This window comes from Lygodium microphyllum, chromosome 30 (genome assembly GCF_053477565.2).
Source record: "Lygodium microphyllum isolate KBCC chromosome 30, Lygodium_microphyllum_v1.1.10, whole genome shotgun sequence".
Classification (NCBI taxonomy): domain Eukaryota; kingdom Viridiplantae; phylum Streptophyta; class Polypodiopsida; order Schizaeales; family Lygodiaceae; genus Lygodium; species Lygodium microphyllum.
This window is the reverse complement of record NC_141164.1, coordinates 50,627,772-50,647,719: the sequence shown is the minus strand read 5'-3', so window position 1 is coordinate 50,647,719 and position 19,948 is coordinate 50,627,772. Positions and strand designations below refer to the sequence as shown.

Sequence of the window (19,948 nt, the reverse complement as noted above, 5' to 3'; positions counted from 1 at the left end):
CTCACTTCTAAATGGGTATATGACACCTTGAAATGGTACCAGCTTGAACATTTGTTCAATCTCAAATTGGTCAGCTTGGTCTAGGCCCCAAGAGCTAAGGATAGGTCCACTCCACGACATAAAATCAGTAAAAATTTCTGGAGGATTCAATGAGATGGAAAGACCATGATCACTAGGCATTTGGAAGCTGTAGCTATGAACAATTTTACGATAAATGAACTGCACATCCTCAACTGTCAAGTAAGACTATCAACCGCTAATCAAGGCAATGTCAACATGCATATACTGATATGTTAAGGTCCAAAGCACTGAATGTGAGGTCAAAATACTTGAACCAAAATGGCATTCCTCCTGATAATATAAATCATAGCACACAACCTTCCTGATTTGCGAACGAGCGCAACAGAAAGGCATTTGCGAAAAATGTCACCTCAAAGCCACACAAGGCATCTTGTGTAGCCTCGATAAAGTACCCTCTCCAAAGCATGCACAGTTAGGATGGTGATCAACAAAAGGTCGGCGCTTGAAACAATTTTGAGTGCAGCATTGTACAAGACATTTCTAGGGTCAATCAAATCCAGAGCATGAATTTTAAAAGCACTCACAACAAGAAATTAAATTTTATGTATTTTACAGTTTGACTGATTACATCAAACACTGGCAGCAATCATATGCACAATCCTTGAATCCATTTTTTCAGAAATTGCAGCGTCTTACTGCAACAAGAGCAATGAAGGTGAATTCGGTAAGAAACAATAAAATTTCCAACAGTAGGATCAGTACTTCAGATCACATGGACTTCACTTGTTGCCAAGAGTTTTGTCTAATATACACACCTGCTATCCTTGCATTAGAGTGTATGGAGCAACACGAGTGGTAAATCAAGCTACCTCAAGCCTACTTCAAGGCTTTGGATATTTTACATGTAGGAAACAGGCTGACTAGTACTAAGCACAAAAAGAAAGACAAATGCACCTCGTACTCTACCAGAGGAGGCGGCCAGCAATATTGTGCTGCTGGAGGAGACAAGGTCAGGTCAGACACCATCTAGCTAGTCACCTCATGAAAAGCTCTCACAGCAGGTTTACCTGCAAGAAATTTGCAACCAGAACACGAAGAGAGACACCTCAGAATTCATAAGCCCCACCTACAACAATAGAAAACAAGTTGAGTAAACCAGTAAACAGGTGTGGAAGTTAGTTAAAATCATAAAACCTTATCAAAGGAACAGCATATATACAAAGCAAAGAGGAGACCTATTTGATTTGATCTGCTATGGGTAAACCAAGTGGAGGCTCCACCTGGTTAATCACAGATCTTCATATCCACATGATATCAGTACACTTTCAGTCCAAACATAGAGCTGGAGATAGTGGAGCTCTGATATTGAAATCTGAATCTAGCATACCAGTTTAAGATGAAAGGATCAGGAATAGATTTTGTTAATCTCCAGCACATGATCAATCTGGCAGGGTATCAAGATCAAAGGCATACAATTCCAACTAAAGGCATGACTGATAAAAAGTAAATATAGTACTGCAGATTCTTTGAATAAAATGTTAAATTGTCAGAGTGTTGCCAAATGTTTCAGCCAAGGACTGCACAAAGATACCTTACATACTTAGTGGTTGACAGAATACACCATGATTGTTAGACAGTTTCCAAAAAAATACAACTCAACAGCAATAATAAAACAAAGTGGAAATGTTACAGCAGTAATTAGAATGTACACAAGGAGGAAAAGGCTGCTCCAGCAAACCCATGCTGCACACCAGTCCATATGCAATCTTGCACTTGTCCTCTGATTTTGAACAACGTAACCGAGAAACATTCCACCCCTAAAACGTTTCACCCCCCAACACGTTGCATTTCAGCATGAAACATTTCACCCTTAGGTAGGTTATAAGTTAAACGCCAAAATAATGTGTAAAATACATATATTCCAGAGATTTTTAAAGGAATTTTCTTTTTCCCCTAGGAGTGAAAAGGGTAGATTGAAACATTGCATTCATGCTTCACGTTTCACACCTAGTAAGACACATTGCATAGTTACCATGACTCTGAATCATAAAATATTCCTACTACCCTACAAATGCCTATTACAATATTACTCATTTTTGTGAGGAAATAATTATAGAACAAACATTTTAGTTTGAAGGTAACAATTATTCAGAAATAATCATATGCAATCTTGCACATTCTCACAGGGACATAATTTTTTAACTTATGTTAGAATTGGTCAATTATGAGCAGTGCCAATGTCTAAGAGTGGTGTAGACACAACTAAGTTAAAGAGCTGTCTCACTACTTCTACAATCGGTTTAACTCCAGTTGCATTAGGGACAGGTCTAAGTTGCTTAAGACCTACTGTACTTTCATTCTATTATTCTTGTACTTGCATCTTTTGAGTGTGGTATTGCTCCCCACTCTTGCTGTTTGTAGCTCTCTCACCCCACAGTGTTGAGTCGTGTTGGACACACGTTCATAGCTCCACCCTCTCCCATGACAAGGTCCCTTGCTGTGCCTCCGGCTCACCATGTAAATGTGTTATAGCTATGGATATGATGTTCTTGGGGGCCATTCTGCAAACTGTGAGCATTGTGCCTTCCCTGTCGCGTTCCATGTTGTGTTGAGGTGCCCCGTGACGTGTTGAGTTGGTGTTATGGCTGCATCGGGGAATGGGTCTACTGCTCGTCTGGAGCCTAGACGGGGTCAAGAGAGGGCCCCGCGTGGGTATCCAAGGGCCAGACCATCACACTTGCTATCAATTGTCTTGTGTTCACATCAAAGCTAGACACGTGGGTTCTGTCTCGCCACCGCTTAGGAGCTGTTGTTTTGGAGTTGTTGTTTTCAATCTTGCATGCAACGCTGCACAAGCAACCTCTCTCAACCCTATACAAGATATTCTCAACCATGCCCACCATTTTGTACAAATCTGAAAAAACTAACACAAAAACCCTCATCGTACTTATCTCGTCCTAAATTTCAAAGAAATTTTTAATTCCTCACGCTTGGTGCCAAGAATTTTTTAGCTTTTTAACCAACTTGCCCAATTTTCAAAATTTCTTTGAGAAAATTTGGAGCTTTTGTCCCCCAATTTCAAAGAAATTTTCAATTTTTCACACTCAGTGCCAAGAAACTTCTAGGTTTTTAACCAACTTACCCAATTTTCGAAATTTCTTCGAGAAAAATTTGGGCTTTTGCCTAATTTGAGCTCATGTGCATGAATCTCCACCAAAATTGCCAATACTAGCCAATTTCTTCGAAATTGGTGTGAGAAATTTGGGGCTTTCTTAATTTTGGGGTCCAGTACGCATCTTTAGGTGAAGTCTAGTAGCTGGTTATTGTTTGCACACATCCCAAGGTGACATTACACCAAATTCTAAGGCTGTAAGTATAAAATCTGTTCTGTTTCTCAAAATTTTGTCGAGAAAATTCTAGAATTTTGCTTGGCACACATCCCAAGGCAAAAATAAGTGCAACAACAACATTCAGTTTGTTAGAATTTGCCAATTCTATGGGTAGTACCCAATGTTTTAGTTAGTTGGTTTATAGTGTGAACACGACTACATTAATCAGCTATGTCACAACTTCTAGAATTAGTTCTAGAGTTATATTAACTCTAGTTGAGTTAAGGATAGGTCTAACTTACTTAAGACCTATTGTACTTTCATTCTATCATTTGAGCACTTGCATCTTTTAAGCATGGAACTGTTGCCCACTCTTGCTTATTGTCTTGTGTTCACTCTCTCTCTCTCTCTTCCTCCATTTCCAACATCTTCGAGCCCGTGCAGGTCGGCTCATCATTGTTCTTTCATTGGACAGACAGGCAACAGCTCATGCAGTCACGCACAAGTCAACAAGCCACGTTTTCAGTCAGGTGACAGTTTCAAGTTGTGTGCAAGTCAAAATCGTCATTTCTTGGTCAGACACAGTCACACGCATGTCATGCACTTCAGGCGTAGGTCAAAATGTCGTTTTTCGGGTCAAGAGCAGGTCACGCGAGTAGGCGACGGGCTGGCGGCTGTAAATGAGGCAGATTCGTCATTTTTCTTTTGCAAAATTTTTTAATTTTTCAAATGTTCCCTGCAAGCAATCCCTTTGCTCACTGACAATTGTTCGTGCATGTAAGCACAGTTCAGAATTTTGGGCAGATTTGTGCCAAAAATTTGGGGATTTGTCCAGATTTGATGCAAGCAAGACACACAACAGTGATATTTGTCTCAAAAATTGTAGGAATTTGTGACATTTTGCCTCCAACATTTGGGGCTTATCATGTACATGCAGAAATTGGGCTGACATTTATCCAATTTCTCGACATTGATGCACATTGGACCCCGTGCAATTTGGGGCTTTTGCTGTTTGGGCGAAATTTGTGCGCCATTTGGTCATTCTATGTACATGCGGGTTTAATTCCAAGCAATTTGGACATCTACCACTTGGAAAATTTTGGGGGTTTTGCTGAAATTGCTCTATTTTGGAAAAATTGGCCTATTCTATCCATGTCAGAGACAATGAAGATGTATGGTTGATGCTTTGAGCAGAAACATTTTGGGGCTTTTGACCGTGCGTGTCAAATTTTGTGCCCGTGGGTGCATGTACAACAGAAATTGCAGCTAAAATTTGGGACTTCTCATGTAATGTGATGTATTTGTCCTTGGAACAGCAGTAATCAGTTGTGGAGTGCTGTAGCACAAGGTTTAGTGCTTCTGGAAATTTATTTGCAAATCTGAAATTTCTGCTTTTACATGGTCATTTATCACTGGTTGATACTTGTTTGTACCTTGGTCACTTGTGTGACAGTTTGAGCCTGCATTTTCTCAATTTTTTGGTCACATTTGTGCTGAAAATCATGGCTGGCAGCAGTGACAACAGTCATCTCATGCACATTAAGAAGCTTGAAGGAGCACATAACTTTGCAATCTCGCAAAAACAGTGCTATAATATACTGTCGCAGAAGAAGCAGGCAAGGTCGATTAAGACCAAAGGGGCAAAGCCCATAGATATGGAACAAGAAGACTAGGATGAGTTAAATGAGCTTGCACGCTCAACCATCGAGCTATCGTTTTTTGATACCTTACTGTTTAGCATTGAAGGTTTGGATTCTGCCTATGCTATTTGGACTTGACTGGAAGAACTGTACGCCTAGAAGAGTGCCGCAAGCAAAGTTTACTGACTCAAAAAGCTTATGGATTTGCGTATTAAAGAGGGTACAGCAATGTCTACTCACTTGAGTGAGTTTAACTCCACTTTCGGCCAGGTGGTTGCCTTGGAGTTTAAGATTGGTGAAGAATTTAAGGCTACCTTCTTGCTTTGCACTCTGCCAGAGAGTTGGGATACATTCAAGACTGCTATGAGCAATTCTAATGCGATGCTTTTGTATGCTGATGTAGAGATTGTTTTACTCATGGAAGAAATGAATCGGCACAACAATGCATCCAGTAAGTCTTCCAGTGCTTTGCATACTAGGGACAAATCACAGCACAAAGGCAAATCTGATAGCGAGGGATGCAATAAATCACGTGGTAAGGATGTTGAATGCCATCATTATGGCAAGAAGGGTCACTTTAAACGTGACTGCTACAAATGGAAGAAAGAGAAAGGAAAGGGCAAGAAGATAGATGATAGCAAGGAAGAGAAGAAAGAGAGTCAGCCTAAGAGTAGTGTCAAAATTGAAGAGGTGAATGTAGTCACTCATGACAGTGACAGTGGGAATGACTTACGCTTTGTCTCTTCACACTTTAGTACACATGCTTTACTTGCAGATACAAATGATGACATGCACACTTGGATTCTAGATTCAAAAACTGCCTTTCAAGTCACCCCTCATCGTGAGTGGTTTTCTAACTATATAAGGGGTCGACATGGTGTTGTCCATCTTGGGGACAACTATGCATGTGACATTGCACGTATTGGCAGTGTGCAGTTGCAATTTCAGCATGGTTCTATCTTCACACTTCGGCATGTACAGCATGTACCTCAGCTCAAGAAGAGCTTGATTAGCACAGGGCAGCTAGATGATGATGGATTTCATACCACCTTGTAAGATCTGTAAGGGATCTAGAGTGATTGCCAGAGATTGTAAAAGTGATACCTTGTATCCTCTCCATGCATCTAGTGTGCATATCCATGTTGTTAGCGTGACTGAGCAACCAAGTGTTTCTTTGTGGCATGGCTGGTTGGGACACATGAGTCAAACTGGAATGAAAGTGTTTTTTCGTTTGGGTTACTTGCCTTGTCTTCGTTATACTAATTTTGAGCATTCTGATCATTGTGTTCATGATAAACATGCACAGACTTTTCATAAGAAGTCTCTTTCGTTGAAATCTTCTCCTCTAGAGTTAGTACATTCCGATGTATGTCAGATGCCAGGGTTATCTTTAGGGGGAAAGAAATACTTTGTCACCTTTGTCGATGATGCCACACGAAAGGTATGGGTCTACCTTATTCGTAGCAAGGACGAAGAGATTAATAAGTTTCGAAACTTCTTGGCATTGGTTAAAAATCAGACTGATAAGACACTTAAGTGTCTTCGCTCTAACAATGATGGGGAATATGTGTCCAAGGCCTTTCAAGCGTTTTGTAACAACAAAGGGATAAAGAGGAAGCTCATTGTCCCTGATAATTCACCCCAAAATGGAGTTGCAGAGCGTATGAATCGGACTATACAGGATAAGGTCTGTACGATGTTGTTTCATGCTACATAACCCCATGGCTTTTGGTCAAAGGCTATTATGACAGCCATTCATTTGATTAACAAGTCACCGAATAGGTCTTTTTGGGAGGGGGGGGAGTCCCTCAGGAAGAGTGGTTGGTCAAGCCACCTTCTTGTGCTCATTTGCGAGTGTTTGGCTACGAGGCTTTTGTCCACATACGGAAAGAAGAATGCAACAAACTTGAGCCAAAGTCCTGTAAATGCATTTTCCTAGGATATGGTGACAAGGGTGAAATGGGATATAGATTATGGGATCCGAAGAAAAGGAAAATAGTACGCAACAATGATGTTATCTTCGGAGAAGATCGCATGCATAAACACCCCGAAAATATTGAGGAGGTCTGTAGGGTTGTATTCCGGAAAGAAATACCTTTTGGACAGCAAAATATTCCCGCTGTACAGCAGCAAATACCTGCTGTAAATGAACCTTCAAATGCAGAAAATAATGCTAGAAATGATCACCTAGCCATTGCCCATAATGACGAGCCAGTGGATGTGCAAGAACAGCCAGGACAGCAAGCTATTAATGTTGATTGGCAAGCTGAAACGCCAGGACAGCAAGCTGAAAATGGAAATTTGCAGGCACCAAGAGAATGGTATCATAAGTTTGATACATTTATGCAGTCTCAAGGTTTTCATAGAAATCAAGTGGATCACTGCTTGTACACCAAGAAGGCAGCAAATGGCAGCCTGATTATCTTGGTTTTGTATATTGATGACATGCTGATTGCTGGCAGGGATACTCATACCTTACACTCACTAAAGCAATTTCATCATGGCAGCTTTGACATGAAGGATCTTGGTGATGCAAATCACATTCTTGGCATGTAAATACTCAGAGACAAGTCAAAAGGATTACTCTATCTATCTTAGCAAGAGTATATCTCCAAGGTTTTGCAACGTTTCAATATGGAGGGGGGAAAACAATTAGGGTTCCATTGCCTCCATATGTGAAACTCAATGCACACGACAGCCTTCATCTGATCATGAGAAGGCCGAAATGGCCAAGATACCATATGCTTCGGTTGTTGGCAGTTTAATGTATGCTATGGTTGCTACACGTCCTGACATTGCCTTTGCAGTGAGAGTGGTTAGCAAATAAATGGCAAAAAGCATTGGGAAGCAGTGAAAGGTATTATGAGATACCTCAAAGGCACAAAGAATCTGTGCATCTGCTTTGGAAAGCAGAAGGCATCTGTCATTGGCTTTACGAATGCAGACTATGTTGGTCATATGGACTGCAGAAAGTCCACTTCTGGGTATGTGTTTACCTTCACAAAAGGAGCAGTCTCTTGGATCTCCAAGCTACAAAAGTGTGTTGCATTGTCTACTACAGAGGCAGAGTATGTGGCTGCCAGGAGGTATGCAAGGAGACTTTATGGCTTTCACGTCTTATGGGAGAGCTTGGCATTACAAAGTTACTTGTTCTCCATTGTGATAATCAGAGTACTATCATGCTAGCATGGAATCCCGTCTTTCATGCAAAGACAAAGCACATTTAGGTGATGTATCCCTTCATTAGAGATGTACTTGACAGCAAGAGCATTGAGCTTGTCAAAGTGCATACAGATGATAATCCTGCAGATCTTCTCATGAAAGGTCTTCCAACAGAGCAGTTTGCTCATTGCCGACAGATGATGGGAGTTGGATAGGTATATGTATTTCAGCTTTGTACATACTTAGACTTAGCTGATTTTTTTCTCCTCTTAAGGCACATTGCCTTTAGGTGGGAGGTTGTTGGGAATAAAGGGCCATTGTGCCTTTTATATGTGCACGGGTGTGAACACACCCTTAGCACATCTGTACTTTCATATATATCTATCTAAAACCTAAAGAGGTAGACACACTAAAGATTGTACCCAAGAACATCTGACTCTCACTCTCTACTCTTGCTTACGTTTTGCTCTCTACCTGACATTTTCATTGCAAGACATTGCGTCACCACTACGCATCGCTCACTTCAGAGGCTTCGGCACGCATCAAGAGGCAAATTCTAGTTGTTGGTTACTATTGACATGCATCCTGAGGCAACATTTTTGCAATAATTCAAATTGTAAGGTATAAATTTTTTCAATTTCTTTAAAATTCTGAGAAGAAATTTTAGGGCTTTTGCCCAACACGCATTCCAAGGCAAATAACAAGTGGTACAGCAGCATTCATTTGCTATGACAGTCAGATTTGGTAGCAAAATTTGGGAAAGAGACTCGGCATTAAATTGATGTAAATTGTTTTCTTTTGGGCACGCATTTCAAGGCATGTGTGGTACAACAATGCATTGCTGTAATCTACAAGCTGAGTGCTGATTTTTGTGACATTGGGCACATTTGGCAAGATTTGTGAACCTTTGGTACTTGCATTCTAACCCCATGGGGGCTTTTGGTACTCAGCAAAGTACATTCTATACTTCAGCATTGAAGTATTTGGCTGCTGATTTTTGTGCATCATTTATAGCATGGCATGTCAAGGGAATAGTGATCGAAGCAACATTCTTAGTGTCCTCACTCAAGAGGACAAACTTGATGACTCCAACCACCCATGGTGGAGTTATAGTCTACAACCTTCTCGTGGCGAAGGATTTGTGGGACTATTTTACAAGTGACTTGCAATGACCAAGAGGTCTAGCACCTCACATACTTGACAATAACACTCGAGGACAAGTTGCTACTACTGTTGCCCCTCCTACAAAGAATCAAAGGAAATGGGATTCGAAGAATGCTCATGCACTTTCTTTGATAAAATTGTCAGTAAAAAGGGCCATTATTCCACACATTCAATCTTGTAAGACCTCAAAATCAACATGAGACATACTTGAGCGCATGTTTGCAGCCTGCAATGAGGCCAAGATCTCCTATCTTTGCAAAGAGTTGGCTAATGTAAACATGGATGAGGGTGATACCATGATAGATCTCCTTACTTACACATAGGATTTGCGTGAGCAGTTGCTCAATGTTAATGAGATTATTCAAGATGCTGAATTGGTGAGCATCACACTAAACTCTCTTCTGGAGTCATATCTTGATTTCCACATCTCTTTGATGTTGCCATTGAGGGGGGGCAACAACCCCTTACATTTGTGGAGTTAGAAGGTCTCTTATTACAAGAGGAACAAACTCGGAAGAATGTTGCATTGTGTTCAGGTGGTGTGGCTATGCTTTCCAAGTTTAAAGGCAAGGGTGAAGTCAGGGAAAATGCAAAAAATCAACAAAAGGGCGATGTTGAACAACCATCAACCAAGGCTGTCCAAGACTCAGAAAAGTCTAAAAAAAGAGAAAATGCCATTATTGCAAGAAGCTCAATCATTATATTGATGAATGTAGAATGAGATTAGCCAAGGAGAAGAAGAAAGACTCTAGTTTGGTTGTCCAAGAGGCATCAGCCAACAAATCAGCAAATGGTGATGCTTCACGCTTCAGCCAACTTGGTAAAGGAGGATTATGCATTTTTCACATGCAATTATGATTCTTCTATGGTACATCAAAGCACTTCCAAGATGTACTTGTTTACTTCTTTGCATTCAGCCCTTGCTGGGAAGTTTGTCACATATGCAAATAGCAATAGTTATGATGTATATGGCATTGGGATAGTCACTATTACTACTGCAAATGATTCTCATTTCATACTTCTAGATGTCTTTTTTGTGTCTAGCATTACAAAGAACTTGTTTTCTATTTTTGCCTTCAATAAGCATGGCCTTCAGGTCATCTTTAAGGATGACAAATGCATTGTCAGAGACACAGAGTTGGATTATGCACTCAAGCTGTCAGGCACCCTGTACAAGGGTTTATTCTTGTTACAAACATATAATAGACAGTCTCATGACGCTCTAGCAAACACTAGTCTTATGCCCGCTATGCAAAATACAAAGCTTTGGCATGTTCGCTATGGACATATGAGTTTTGGAAGTTCGGTGACCTTTTAGAGGTGTCATATGGTAGATGCATTACCTCCAATGGAAACTCCACCTACTCATGCATGCGGGGGATGTATTTTGGGCAAGATGCATAAGTTTGCCTTCAAAAGGGATGGTGCATTGCGTGTTGTCTAAAAAATGCAGCTTATTCACTCTAATGTTTGTGGTCCCATGAGGACACATGCACTTAGGGGTTATCTTTACTTTGTTATATTTATTGATAACTACTCACTATATACATGGGTATATGGGCTGAAGGCTAGATCTAATGTATACATGCATTTTAAACATCTTGTGGCAAAGCTTAAGGCTGAAATTGGTTTAAAAGTGTAAACACTTAGCATGGATAGAGGGGGGGAGTACATGTTTGGTGCATTTGAGATATATTTGTTGGATTGTGGCATATGCATCAAGCCATTCTTAGAATGACCCCTCAACAAATTGAAGTTGTTGAAAGAAAGGATCACGCTCTCATGAAAATGACTCATGGTAGGTTGAAAAGCAAAGGGCTATCTCATAAATTTTGGTTACAAGGTCTTCAGTGTGCGAATCATGTATTGAATCGTGCACCCACAAAGGCTTTGAAGACGATCATGTCATTTGATGCTTGGCATGGCAAGAAACCCAAAGCTGACTACTTTTGAGTGTTTGGTTGTATAGCCTATGTGCATGTTCTAAAAGAGCTTCGTGGGAAGCTTGATGATAAGATGCACTTTTATTGACTATAGTTTGGAAAGCAAGGGTTATGGCATGTATGACCCGCGCACCAGGAAGGTTTTTGTCTACAGGGATGTCATATTTGCTGAAAATGCTGCATTTTCACATGACTAGTTTCAAATGCCAGCCACCCACCGCATTGATGATGTCTTTGCGAGCCTCTTGCCACTCTCTTTGGAGTCCGTACCTGCTATAAATAGCAAGACAAACGATTTACAGCAAGTTGTTGATGCACCATATGCTCCCAAACAATAGGGTATTGATCATGGTTTGCCACATGCAATGAAGGAAGCAATACAACATGAAAAGACTGTTGTAAATGCAACCAAAACAATCCTAAGATGACTATTGCAAACTCTCCAAGATAGTAAAATGGATGCTCCTTTACCTCAACTCACTAGGACTGCCAAACATGCAAAACATGCTTCAAGGGGGCACATTTGGTTAATATTACAGAAGTAGATGATTGTGATGAGCATGTATTTATGAGCTCACTATTGGATGATTATGAGCCTACTTCCCTGAACAAAGCTCAACAAGATGTACATCGCAGGCCATGCAAGATGAGTTAAACTCCATTGCCACTAACTCTACATAGGATCTTAAGAATTTACCACCTTGTAAGGGGCTATTGGCACAAAATGGATTTTCAAAGTTAAACTCAAGGCTGATGGTACTATTGACAAGTACAAAGCATGATTGGTAGCAAAAGGTTATACACAGAAGAAGGGCATAGATTATGAGGAAACTTTTGCTCCTACGTCCTGTATGAGTATGGTGAGATGTGTGATTGCTATGGCTGCAAAATATGGTTGGAAAGTACATCAGTTGGACATTAAAACAACATTCTTGAATGGGGATTTGCATGAGGATGTTTATGTGTCATAAACTCCGAGGGTTGTGATTAAAGGAAAAGACCACATGGTATGCAAGTTGCATAAAGCTCTTTATGGTCTTAAACAAGCTCCTTGTGCATGGTACTCAAAATTGATGAATATTTGGCCAGCAGAAGGCTCAAAAATAGTCTGACTACACCCACTCTATACATTAAGAATGAAAGGGGGGACTTACAGATTATCATTCTTTATGTGGATGGCATGTTGCTCATTGGACCTATAGAGGGAAGATTTGCAGATTTTAAGGCTGAATTAAAACATGCATTAGCTATGTCTGATATAGGCTGTCTACACTATTATTTGGAGATTCATTTCACCAAAAATCAGTATGGTATCATCATGTCACAAGTCACAATATGTGGATAAGCTGTTACATAGGTTTAATATACAAGATTGCAAACCTATGTGCACTCCTATAGAGTCAGGCTTAAAGCTGTCTATGCATGATAGTGAAGAGATGCATGATGTTGCAATCTACAACCAAGCTCTTAGTTGCCTTATTTACCTTCGCAACACACGTCCTGACATTTAGTATACAATATCTCAAGCAAGCAAATATATGCATAGCCAACAAACCATACATTGGCAAGCTATTAAGTGTTGGGAATAAAGGGCATTGCTGCCTTTTATATGTGCATGGGTGTGAGCACACCCTTAGCACTTGTACTTTTATATATCTATCTCCAAAAACCTAAAAGAGGTACACTTTATTGTACCCACACATCGTGCATCTCTCTCACTCTCTACTGCTCTACTATTGCTCAAGTTTCTCTCTCTACCTGCCATCATTATCGTTGACCATTGCATCTCCGTTGCGTTCTCACTCACTTCAAGCTGGTATTAGAGCATTGGTTATTGCGAGCACACTTCCCGAAGTCTATTCGAGCTATGTTAATGTTAACCCTCACATGAACAAGGTGGAAAACACGAAAAATCTAAAGTAGAAGACAAGGCCAAGGCAAAAGTGAAACGGAAAACGAAGGCGCGCCAAGAAAAATATGGAAACACAAGAAGTGCAGAAAAGTCCTAAATCAAGCAAAAAGGCACACAAGAAAAAGCGCAAGTCGATACTTTTGTAAAAGAACACAAGGCGCACCACGATTTATTTTAAGAGTGTCGGGCTCTCACCTGTGCAAATTATAAAAGTAGATGGGCGGTAGGAAGTTAGGAAAATAAGGAGGACAATGGGAAAAATGACCTAAGCCACGGCCGGTCATGTAAAAAAGGGGATAAGGGGATGATCACCCAAAAGGAATTTAGAGTTTTGTATATAAAGTTGAAAAAGTAAATGAGAAGCTTAATCTTGTGTGTGGCCAAAAGTAGCTCTCCTCTTCTTCTTCTTTTTCTTCTTCTTTTTCTTGCTTGCTTGAGCTTGTGCTCGAGAGAGGGAGTGTGAGAGTGTGAGGGAATGTGTGAGGGTGAGGGACCGTGGTGGAGAAGCTCTCCATCTTCTCCTCTCTTCTTCTCTTCTCTTCTCTTCTCTTGCTCGTGGTGATGGAGCTTGGAGCGTGGAGCTTGAGGATGGAGCTTGCTTGAAGCTTGCACTTGGATCGTGGAGCTACCGGAGTACTCGAGAGAGGAAGCAACTCGATCGGATGCAAAGGTAAGCTCACTACACTCGTAGAGATGGATAGCGCGTCGGCTATGTGAGAGATAGCCATTAGTGCTGAGCTTGGAACGCTTAAAATAACAAGCGGTCCGTGGGTCGCGGCGGTTGATTGCCTCTACATTTTGGTTTCGTTGCCGAAACCAACAGATTCAAGCCTTGAGTGCTTGCGTACTCTGAATCGAGTATCAAAGTAGAGTTTTCCCCGAACCAGTGCTTGAGGTAGATAGGTAGGAAGTGAGAGAGTTTAAAGAGGTATTCGATCTCCTTAGCAAGTAAGTTTTTGGTTTTTTGGATTTGGAAAAGCATATTGGAGTAGTGTAGGTATTTTCTTTTGTGATTTGGATGCATTAGGATAAGAAAAAACAAACAAAAACAAAGGAAAATAAGCAATAGGATTTCTGCAGTCATAGCAGGGCATGAGGGTTTGAGCAATAGGGTTTGCCGATTTTCATTGTGGAGTTTATTTGTTATTCCAGGTATATACAACTCTTTTCCTCTATCCATAACTTTGATTTAAAGGTGTGTGTGATACGCCATAACCTGAGTTGTGTGATTCGAGCAATTTATCGTTGCATCAGCCAAAATTGTGATGTATTCGGCCCATCCGAGTGAGGGTGATTCTGGGCCGAGTCCCAGAATCGACTCTCCTCAACCCTCCTATATTCAGCCATTCGGCCCACTACTACTCGAATGCCCACCACTCGACCCACCGTCTGAATCGACCATTCGCATTCGGCCCTTTTCGCATTCGACTGTCGGTCCGATCGATTCAGCCCACTACCATTCGGCCTTTTGACCCTCGGACAACTACATTCGGACTGGCCGAATTTGACATTCGGACCAGTTACAATCGGCCCTTTTCTCATTTGGCACTTGGCCATTCGGATAAGCCGAATCAAACATTCAGCCCCTACAATTCGAACCTGTTGGGCTGAATTTTGATTTTTTCAAATTTTTAACCTGTAGACCCTAAAACTGACCGAGAGACCATATAGAGCCGAAACCACATCATACATATATCACTGGGCTGAAATCTAAAGCAAGTAGTTCAAAACTTGACTACAAACGGTCCTTCAAATCACGCATGGTATTTACCGTAACGGCCCTGCGGGCCGGGGGAAACAACCCACCCCAGACCCCTGCAGAGAGGGCTCTGCCACCTCCGCACCTTCCCCCCAAGTAGGTTGGAGAGAAAACATGCGCCGTGAAAAGTTCTCCAAATAAGATCCTAATGTAGTAATGGCTCTGCACAACCATGGATTCTCACTTGCAAAACAGCAATCAAAATCCCATATCCGAACAAAGACAAACAGAGACCTTAGAACCTCAAAGGGCCAATCTAGCCAACAAGGGCAAAAAGGCCACACAGCAAAAACACGTTTGTGTTGCATTCGGATTGCATCTAGTCAAAGCGGAATGCAACAACATCAAGCTACAATTGCGATGATGATAGACATGACAGTCCTTACGATAGATGCACCTTGAACGGCACTACACAGACGACCCAAGACATCAGTGGAGAATCCACATCTAGTTGTGCAGTTGGGGACTCAAAGGCATGTATCAAAAGGCTTAAATTTATAAGCCAAGTCCCGGAAAATGAAGACATAGTACCGTCTACTTATCTTAGGGTCAAACTCACCACAAAAAGAGATCATAATGTCGATGCTCTCATCGATAAAGGAGCAAATTTTAATATATTGACTTATGAAGCATGGACCCTACTAGGCCAACCAGAGCTCACACCGACTAATGCAACTCTTAGTCCTTATAGGGGACACTCACAAGCACTTATAGGGAAGTGCAAAATCCTTGTAACTATTGAACCGAAAGCTTGCCTATCCTATTCTATGTTCCTCCAAATAGAGCTAATTGTGGAAAGGAAACCCTCCTAGGACGACCCTTCAAAATGGCGACAAAGTGTGAGGCCAATTATATAGCACAGAGGATACACTTGACACTACCGGGTGTGAGGATAATCACAACCTTTAGTAAGGGCGACCCTCAAGGGAAAGACAAGGAACATTCTGACATAGCAGGCAAGCCTAGTGACGAGAGCAAGGGCTTGTTGAAAGAGTTGATACAAGCGCATGTTGAACAGAGAGAACCACTGAGCAAGGCCATGCTTGAAAGAAGAAGGTTAGGAGACAATGCCAAGGATACGCTTTGGACTTACAAATATCGTAGAAGACCATAAAAGAAACCTAAGCCTTATAGACGAAGGTATCGATGGAGAGCCAACACAACGCCGCGATGGATATCCAAAGCATTGCTACATGCTCAAGGGTATTACGCAGGTAACCGATGGATTTGGGTACCAAAGCCCCCTAACCACCACTATTAACTGAAGGCCAGATCGTATCAAAAGCAAAGAAGCGAATGAGGAAATCTAAACGAAAATCCAAGCCTCGAGTCAACGACATTGGAGTGACTGAGCCCCTTAAGATTGAAATCGAGAAACCAAACATGGCTACTCAAAAGGTAGATCCTCAGCCTAGCGTGCTTAACAAGCACGCATCAGATGTAACTGTCGGGTGTGCTCAAAGACCACTGGTACCCAAGGAGCACTTGACTTCCCAAGAGGATGATGAGCACCACAGGCGCAATGTTGCTCATGATAAGGCTGATTGCTCAACGAAGCAAATCGCAGAATTGTGAAACAGCAACGAGCAAATCTTCCAGCCAATGCCAAGTCCACCTAGGAGTCCTAAATCTTCTACGCCCACTTTTCCTAAACGGATACACGAAGCACAACAGCAATCGTCAAGTGCAGCTGCTCAATCACAATCTCTATCTCCATTTGAGCTTCTAAATGTCCAAGATGCGGGACATGACACCACCCTTAGCTCTCAGCCTAAGGATATGTCTGTGCAATCCACCATGATTAGCTCAACTGATGCTCAATCTACACAAGTGAATGCGCAAAAGACAACAAAAGACATGACTACTTCTGATCTGCTTAAGGACTTGAAACCGTAGTCTACCAATAGTGGCCAATCCACTGAACTAGCCGCTACTACTTCCAATCAAGAATCACAGCAGTCACAGCCTTTGGCCATGACAATGCCCCTTGCAGAACGTATCCTTAGCAATTCACATGTGCAAGAGGTGTCACAACCAACATCCTTGATACCTCCAGCACTTTCGAAGCACCTAAAACCTAGGCTTGAGGAGAAATCTCTCCAAGATTTGGCCAAGGAGATGGCGCATCTGACCAATGAACCAAAGATGAAGTGCATGATGAAGCTTGATCACAAGCTGACAACCATCACACGTGTGTACCTCCATGTGGACATGAAAAGGCCAACACCAAAGCACACGAAGCTCATAGCCAAACCCTTGACTTGGGATAAACAACAACATGTTTGCTCCCACTATGTAGCTATTACTAAGGAAGTCATAAAGGACATCCGAAAGGCCACAACTAGAAAATTGCGCTTGATACCCAATGAGCAAAGGAAAGCCCTTTGGACATCAATACATTATCCCACGTACATTGTCCCAACCTCATTAGGAGTGTTGGCAATGGTCCATGAGGTCGAGCTTTCTACCACTGTCCAAAAACATCCCTTGTACGATAAACTGCTTCTAGAAGATCTACACATGGCTAGCAGGTTAGGAGTAGGGAGCATGGTTCTTGATGTTAGTGCATATGTCTTTTGCCTCACTCAAGACCTTGCAATCCTAGATCTCTATGCTTCCCATCAATACAACCCTGACTTCTTCAACTAGTTCCGTCCAAGCCTACATGACAAGAACCCTAAACCATCTCTTGGTTCTATGCTAAAGTCACCCCAACCTCCAAAGCAAGAGAAAAAAAGCTCTAAACACAACACCCGCTCTGATAAGAAGCAATGGAGGCATGTTCCAATGGGTAAGAACAAGAGTCTAGAGCAAATGCTCGACCAAGAGCACCTACCAATACAATCGGGTGAGGAGCTAAACGGAGGGGAATTAGCTAAAGAGCTAGATTCTCCAAAAAGAGAGGCAGTTGTACCCTCACAACCTAGCAAGGCTATTCAACAGGTCGCAACTATGTTCAATGAGAACTGACTAGAGAAAGAGAATGATAAGGCCCAACCAAACACATCAACGGCTGACCTAGTTCAAGATCCCAAGTCTTCAAGGGATACGCCTTGATTGCCTAAGAAAAAGAGGAGAAAACAACGAAAACGACGACGACAATTGCAAGTAGTTGTAGACGCCAAGAAGATTGAGACCAAGAGTGCTAGAGAGCTGAGGAATAAAGCATCGAGTCCACCCACCAAGAAACTCATTGCCATCTTTCCTAACAGCGATGAAACCTCAGACACATTCATGTGTTCTGATAAGTCAAAGCAACCATTACCATTTGAACACTCAATCCACCGACAACAGAACTTACATTGACCAATCAAGAGTGGATGCAACACTCTCACAACAAGTTCGCAGTCTCAATATGTGGCGCCAACTTCCTTTCGAGTATTGACTATTGTTCGGGGTATAGACTTAGCCAGAACTAGCCAAGAAAACTCTCTAATTGATAAAATTCTCACTGAGGAGGAGCTACATGTTGCGAGTAGACTCGGACAAGATACCATGCTACTCGATGTTGCAAAATATCTATTGTTATTAAGTAGCCTACCACGAGTACTAGATGCGTGTGCCACACTCAAGTATCTACAATTGGTTTTATCCTCACGAAGTGACATGGATTTATAAACGTATATATAAATAAACAATGTGTTTTGTGACTATGTATAGATAACACATGAAAAACAAAGCCTACACACACACAAGCACTGATAATCAAGCACATGTGATATGCATCGAAGTCAACACCATGGGATTCAAATAAGTGATGTCTCTTTAAACTACACACGTTCATTATGGTTGAAGCATATAACTTGCATGTATTCTCAGGAGTTGCCAAGTGAATGCAGAACGACACAGGTCTCTGTACAGAAGCGTTCAATGTCCAAGTCACCACAAAACCACCAACCCCACAAAGAACCATTATGAAGAAAGCAACATAAGAACAAAGAGCCACGACGGAATTTCCGCTACTGGAAGAGAAAGTCAACCCTACAGAAAGCATACATTGCATTTGAGTATAGCCCAAAGCATAGTCATTGGCTACTCTCTCTTTCTTGGCTAGACTCTACATCCGAGGCAAGATTAAGATGGCAAGCTCCGGTTCACAGTGGAAGAGCAAGCAAAGTACAGCTTAATGGTGGAAACGAGGGGTTTCAACTAGTTTACATTCAAGCTTACCCTAAACCTAAAAGATGCCATCATGGAAGAGCCAACCGTAAAACAACTCCTGGACCAGTGCAATCTACAGAAGTATGTAGAGAAGATCATGCAAGCTATCGATTACAACAAGTGCGCAGAATTTCCGAGGAGCTTGTAAGCTAAATCTTTGATTTCATCATCATTAGAGTAATCTCCTCCTCCCTTTTGCCTACATCAAAGATTACATCGCTGTAACATGGACCCCATGCTATGACACCTAAGTCTAACATTGGCTTAGGAGTAGAGGAGCAATATACTCCCCTAATACCAACTGGCTGAACCTCACAAGAACTCTCCTTGCTAGGGGTTTGGGGAGCCAAAACAACAAATGCAGCCACCTCAACAAGAGCCACTGGAGTTGGTCCATGAAGAAGGAGGTAACTCTAAATCAGATCAACGAAAGAAAGAACAAGTGCAAGAACCAAGTCCCCTCCGTGACCACAACAAGTATAGTCAAAAGAGGAAAGGGCTCCATGCCAAGCCATGCATTCCTTGGGTAAATCTCTTAGGCCCCCTCAAAATTAACTACTTTAGAGCATCAAGATGATGTCTAGCATGCCCCCTCCCAATGCATCTCCAAAACAAAAAACGAAAAAAAGATTTTTTTTTTTTTAAGAAAGTGCAAACAAACAAAGACTCCCACAAAGAAAAAGAAAAGAAACAATAAGCTTTTCCATGTACATCAAAGTGCCACAAACGCTGCACCTAGGGGTCCTCAGGTTAGGCATGTCCGGTGGCCTTGGTCAGCTGACTCCATGCCTAACTCCCTAGCCCTTTCTATCCCCCTACTTCACACTTAGGGCAATCATCTTAGTCTAGAGTAGACT

The 19,948-nt window shown here is 41.7% G+C and overlaps 1 protein-coding gene across 9 annotated transcripts in view; it reads right to left on the bottom strand.

Moving 5' to 3' along the window:
- Window positions 1-599: 599 nt before the first annotated feature.
- LOC148009828 (GC-rich sequence DNA-binding factor-like protein) overlaps window positions 600-19,948 on the bottom strand; it is a 54,747-nt gene continuing 35,398 nt past the window's right edge. Inside the window, exons 7-9 of one of the 9 annotated variants that reach the window (XR_015689718.1) lie at window positions 1,712-1,838; window positions 1,257-1,393; window positions 600-1,147 (exon numbers count right to left, since the gene is read on the bottom strand). The gene's annotated coding sequence lies outside the window, so the exon portion shown is untranslated. Of the gene's footprint in view, window positions 1,148-1,256; window positions 1,400-1,711; window positions 1,839-19,948 lie in introns of all 9 variants that reach the window. The other 8 variants (XR_015689721.1, XR_015689722.1, XR_015689715.1 and 5 more) reach the window with 8 other exon arrangements.